The 7027-nt window shown below is 35.1% G+C and overlaps 1 long non-coding RNA gene across 1 annotated transcript in view; it reads left to right on the top strand.

The window, feature by feature from the left end:
• LOC140844407 (uncharacterized) overlaps positions 1-7027 on the top strand; it is a 181429-nt gene that overhangs the window by 79513 nt on the left and 94889 nt on the right. The window lies entirely within an intron of this gene.

The raw sequence follows: 7027 nt of genomic DNA, 5'->3' as shown, positions 1-7027 counted from the left end.
AAATCTATGTCTAAAGTTAGAGAAGCAGACTGCTTTACTATAGTAGAGAATGGAAGTTCTTAGTAATTAACTAATGTGAGGATGGCCAGAAAAGGAGCCCTGGGCCGCTTGAATAGTGAAGAAAAGTTGTATTGTATATGTATATTTTTCAGGTGATAGAACTCATAGTTTTCATTAAATTCTCAAAAGGAGACCAATATAAAACGGTTATTAACCATTGATTTAGTGAGAACTCTAGAGAGTTTTAAGAGGAAAACCAATTTTGGTTCAACTCTTGTGACTGTAAATCTCTCTAAAATAAATTATTCCATCTTCTTGCCTCATATAACTACAAGGAAGTGCAAATGATGGGTTATTTCATAATGTGATAAGAGTACTTCAGGGTTATCATTCTGAAAATGGATTCTCTTGGCTGTCTGCAGATGAAATAGGGGCAGAAGTTTGAGTTACATAGGTATTTAGTCCACAGCATATCTAAGATGTTTCTGAATTATCACTGTGACTTACTTTATTTAATTTTTGTCTATCTTCAATGGTGAGTCTTGAGAAATTCTGGTTAATTGATTGTTTTAGTTAATTATATATGCATATAAAGTTTACCTTAGTGCATCTCTGCTTAGTATTTATTTCTAGCAAATAACTTAGCAATTTTAATAAATAGGTAAAGTGGGTACATTTTATTAGATGAAAGACAATGGAATATTATAACTTCTTATTTAGCATACACATATAGTCAGGTTCATTTATCCACATATTCAAATTTTATATATATATATATGTGTGTGTGTGTGTGTGTGTGTGTGTACTGAATATATATACAGTGTATATGTATATATATACTGAATTCCTAACATCTTTCCAGTATTATTCTAGGTTCAAAAGAATAAACAGATTATTAAACTTAAACCATATAAAATAACCCCTAATCTTCATGAATGTAATGGCCAGTATTTACATAGTACATAATAGATGCAATATCATGTCATATTTTATCATATGTATAATATAGCATGGTATAGTATGTATAAAATGCATGTAAATTACTTAAGTACAAAACAGATTAGGATAAATATTCCAATAAGATAAAAATGTAATAAAAATCTGTGCATGGTTAAATGAGGTCAGCATCTTATCCAGACATGGTGACCACTAAAGGCTTCATGAAGAAGATGGACTTTAAGAAGAATACCAGAAGAAGAACATATGCCTATCTGCATACAACCAACAGGCAAAATAACACAAGGTTCATACTTCAGAAAGTCCCTTTATGTTGAAAAATTATGATTTGTTTATGATATGAATACAATTATATTTGATGCTTACTGTAGTTGAGTAGTTTCAGACTACTTGTTTCCAAAGACTGTCCTTACAGTCTTCAAATAAATGCTATGAGTATCTGCTTTAAGGAATCATTTGGGCAGTCTCTCCTAACTGATAGTCAAAATGTAATACACAGAAAATAAACATGAGAATTTTCTTAATGACATACAACTACAGTAAAAAAATCTCTGCTAAACAAGATGGCAGCATAAGTGAGGCAAAAACCTTCTCCCAAAACCACATATTACATGAAAACACAACAAATATAACTAATCCTGAAAGAGCAACAGGAAAGTAGACTGCAACAGAAGGCCTACATCTGGGGAAAAGAGAACACCTCATTGAAAGGTGTAAAGTAGCAAAGCTGCGATCCAGCTGGACCTAAGCCTTCTTTCCACCCCAGCTCACAGGTGGGAGGAAGAGAAACATAATGGGAAGGAGTAGAAGCCCAGGACTGGGAAGCAAGAGAGAGCTCTTTCCTCCTAGCAGGTGCTAGCACCACATGCTTGCAACACCTGCCATCACTCCAGGGGCGGTTCAGCTCCATAAAGTAGAGCTTCTGGGCACTCAAGGGTGCTGATGTCACAAAATTATTACTCCAAAGTAATCACTAGGAATGTGAAACATCAAAAGAACCTGATACAACCAAAAATCTCTCAAACACCTGAAAAAGGGCTAGATGAAACTGAAATCACCAATCTTCCTGATAAAGATTTTAAAATAAAAATCATAAATATGCTCATGGAGCTACAGAAAAATATTCAAGACCTCAGGGAGGATGTTAAGAAAGATAGAAACTTTGAAAAACACAGTATCTGAAATGCAACATACAATGGAGAGATTTAAAAGCAGATTAGATGAGGTAGAGGAGACAGTAAATGAAATAGAAATTAGAGAACAGGAATACAAAGAAGCTGAGGCACAGAGAGAAAAAAGGATCTCTAGGAATGAAAGAATACTGAGAGAACTGTGTGACCAACCCAAGCTGAACAATATTTGCATTATATGGGTACCAAAAGAAGAAAAGAAAGAAAAATGGCTAGAAAGTGTCTTTGAGGAAATAAATGCTGAAAACTTCCCAAATCTGGGAAGGAAATACACAGGCTACGAAAGTACACAGATCCTCTAATACAAGGGACCCTTGGAAGACAACACCAAGACATACAATATATAAAATAGCAATGATCAAGGGCAAGGACAGAGTATTAAAAATAGCCAGAGAGAGAAAAAAGATCACATACAAAGGAAACGCTGTCAGGCTATCATCAGACTTCCAAGCAGAAAACTAAACAGGCCAGAAGAGAAGGGAATGGCATGATATATTTAATGCAATGAAACAGAAGGACCTTAAACCAAAATTACTCTACTCAGCAAATTAACCATTTTAATTTGAAGCAGGGATTAAACAATTTCCAGATAAGCAAAAGTTGAGGGAATTTACTTCCCACAAACTATCTCTATTGTGTATATGGAGAGAATGCTGTAGATGGAAGTGCTCATAAGGCTAAATAGCTGTCACCATAGAAAATAAAACCATAGTAAAGGAATTACTTTGGCCAATTAATTACTAAGCAAATGCAAAATTAAGTCAGTTAACCACAAAATCAGACAAGGGATACACAAAAAGTACAGAATACCACACCTAACATATACAGAGAAGAAAAAGAGAGATAAAAGAACTCCTTTAGATTGTGTTTGAAACAGCATAATAAGGGAGTTAAGTTAGACTGTTAGAAAGTAAAGAAGCTACTCTTGAAGCTTTTGTAACTATAAATCTAAAAGCTTCGATGGCAAAGAGGACATATCTATCGATAATAAACCCTAAATGTAAATGGATTGAATCCACCATTCAAAAGACATAGAATTACAGAGTGAATAAAAAAAACAAGACCCACCTATATGCTGTCTACAAGAGATTCACTTCAAACCCAAAGACATACACAGACTAAAAGTGAATGTATGTAGATGATATTTAATGTAAATAAAAGGGAGAAAAGGGCACAGGAGTTGCAGTACTAGTATCAGACAAAATAGACTTCAAAAAAAAAAACAGATGAACAAGGACATTATGTAATGATAAAGGGGTCAGACCAACAAGAGGATATAACCATTATAAATATCAATGAACCCAACATAGGTACACATACATATGTGAAACAAATACTAACAGAATTAAAGGGCAGATAGAATGCAATACCTTTATTTTAGGAGACTTTAACACACCACTCTCCAAAAGACAGATCAACCTAGTAGAAAACAAGTAAGGAGACAGAGGCACTGAACAACACATTAGAACAGATCAACCTAACAGACATCTACAGAACACTCCACCCAATAGCAGCAGGATACACATACTTCTCAAGTGCACTTGGAACATTTTCCAGAATAGATCACATATTAGGAGAGAAAAAGAGCCTCAGTAAATTCAGAAGGATTGAAATTGCACCAACCAGCCTCTCAGACCACAAAGGTATGAAACTAGAAATAAATTAAACAAACAAAAGTCCACAAATGCATGGAGGCTTAACAACATGATTATAAATAATGGGTCAATGACAAATAAATACAGAGATCAAGCAATATATGGAGACAAATGAAGACAACAACTCAATGCCCCAAAAATCCATGGGATGCAGTGAAGGCAGTTCTAAGAGGAAAGTATATAGCAATACTCTCTTATCTCAAGAAAGAGAAACAATCCCAAATGACCAAAGTCACAATTAATGAAACTAGGGGAAAAAAGGACAAATGAGGCCCAAAGTCAGTAGAAGGAGGGACATAATACAGATCAGAGCAGAAAAAAATAAGTTTAAGAATAAAATAATAGAAATTACCAATGAAAAGAGGAGCTGGGTCTTCAAGAAAATAAAATAGATAAACCCCTAGCCAAACTTATCAAGGAAAAAAGAGAATCTACACACATAAACAGAATCAGAAATGAGAAATGAAAAATGACTATGTACACCATGGAACTACAAGAATTATTAGAGAGTACTGTGACAAATAATATACTAACAAATTGGGTAACCTAGGAGAAATGGACAGTTTTCTAGAAAAATACAACCTTCCTAGACTGACCGTGAAGAAACAGATAATCTGAACAGAACAATTACCAGCCATGAAATTGAATTGGTAAACAAAAAACTACCTAAGAACAAAACCCCTAGAGCAGATGGCTTCACTGCTGAATTTTATCAAACATTAAGAGAAGATCTACTATCCATCCTCCTTAAAGGGTTCCAAAAAGTAGAAGAGGAGGGAATAATTCCAAACTCATTCTATGAGGTCAGCATCACTCTAATACCAAAACCAGACAAACACACCACACAAAAAGCAAACTACAAACCAATATCCCTGATGAACATAGATGCAAAAATACTCAATGAAACATTAACAAATTGAAACCAAAAATACATCAAAAAGATCATCCATCATGATCAAGTAGGATTTATTGCAGGGATGGAAGGATAGTACAATATTCAAAAATCAACATCATACACATGAGCAAAAAGGACAAAAAGCCACATGATCATTTCAATAGATGCTGATAAAACATTCTACAAAATTCAATATCCATTCATGATAAAAACTCTCAATAAAATGGATATACAGGGCAAGTACCTCAACACAATAAAGGCCATATATGGCAAACCTACAGCCAACATCATGCTTAACAGCGAAAAACTGAAAACTTATCCTCAAAGTTCAGGAATGAGACACAGATGCCCATTCTCACTGCCTTTATTCAACATATTACTGGAGGTCCTAGCCACAGCAAACAGACAATACAAAGAAATAAAAGGCATCTAGATTGGTAAGGAAGAAGTTAAACAGTCACTCTTTGCAGATGACATGATGTTGTACATAAGAAACCCTAAAGAATCCACTCCAAAACTACTTGAACTAATAACTGGCTTCAGCAAAGTCGCAGGATACAAAATTAATACACAGAAATCTGTTGCATTCCAGTATATTAATGATGAACTAGCAGAAAGAGAAATCAGGAAAACAATTCCATTTACAATTGCATCAAAAAGAATAAAATACCTAGGAATAAACCTAACCAAGGAGGTGAAATACCTGTACCCTGAAATCTACAAGTCACTCATGAGAGAAATTAAAGAAGAAACAAATAAATGGAAATAAATCCTGTGTTCGTGGAGAGGAAGAATTAGTATTGTCAAAATGACCATCCTTCCTAAAGCAATCTACAGATTCAGTGCACTTCCTATCAAAATTCCTACAGCATTCTTCATCTAACTAGAACAAATGGTTCTAAAATTATATGGAACTACAAAAGATCCTGAAGAGCCAAAGAATCCTGAGAAGGGAGAATAAAGTGGGGGGTCGGGGGTTATGCTCCCTGACTTGAATCTCTACTACAAAGCCACAGTAATCAAGACTATTTAGTACTGGCACAAGAACAGACCCATAGATAAATGGAAGAGAATAGAGAGCCCTAATATTAATCCAAGCATATATGGCCAATTAATATACAATAAAGGAAGCATGGGTAAACAATGGGGAACTGACAGTCTCCTGAACAACTGGTGTTGGCAAAACTGGATAGCTACATGTAAGAGAATAATATTGGTTTATTGACTAACTCCATACACAAAAGTAAACTCGAAATGGATCAAAGACCTGAATGTAAGTTATGAAACCATAAAACTATTTGAAGAAAACATTGGCAAAAATCTCTTGAATAAAGACAGGAGCAGCTTTTTCCTGAATACATCTTGGACAGTTAAACAAAAATAAAATTGAACAAATGGCACTACATTAAATTAAAAAGCTTCTGTACAGCAAAGGACACCATCAGTAGAATACAAAGGCATCCTATGGTATGGGAGAATATATTCATAAATGACACATCTCAGAAGGGGTTAACAAAAAATATATAAAGAACGCACATGCCTAAACCCCCAACAAATAACCCCATTAAAAAATGGGCAGGGGATCTCAACAGACACTTCTCCAAAGAAGAACTTCAGACGGCCAACAGGCATGTGAAAAGATGTTCCACATCACTAATTATCAGGCTAATACAAATTAAAACCACAATGAGATATCACTTCACACTAGTTAGGATGGCCAACTTTGAAAGATAAGGAATGATAAATGCTGGAGAGGATGTGGTGAAAGGGGAATCCTTCTACACTGTTGGTGGAAATGTAAATTAGTTCAACCATTGTGGAAAGCAACATGGAGGTTCCTCAAGAAACTGAGTAGAATTACCATTTGACCCAGTATTTCCACTCCTAGGAATTTACCCAATGAAAGCAAGATCCCTGATTCAAAAAGACATATCACCTATGTTTATCTCAGCACTATTTACAATAGCCAAGATATGAGTGTCCATCAGTAGATGAATGAATAAAGAAGATGTAATCCATATACACACTGGAATATTATTCAGCCATAAAAAGAAAACAAATCCTACCTTTTGCAACAACATGGATGGAGCTAGAGGGTATTATACTCCGTGAAATAAGCCATGCAGAAAAAGACAAGTACCTAATGATTTCACTCATTTGTGGAGTATAACAACAAAGCAAAACTGAAGGAATCAAATAGCAGCAGACTCACAGACTCCAAGAAGGGACTAGCAGTTACCAAAGGGAAGTGAGTGGGAGGGAGGGAGAAGGGGATTAAGGAGCATATGATTAGCACACATAATGTAGGGGGGTTCACGGGGAAGGCAGTA

Source organism: Manis javanica, chromosome 11 (assembly GCF_040802235.1).
Source record: "Manis javanica isolate MJ-LG chromosome 11, MJ_LKY, whole genome shotgun sequence".
Taxonomy (NCBI): domain Eukaryota; kingdom Metazoa; phylum Chordata; class Mammalia; order Pholidota; family Manidae; genus Manis; species Manis javanica.
Note: the sequence above shows the minus strand (reverse complement) of the source record. Positions and strands in the feature narration are given on the sequence as shown.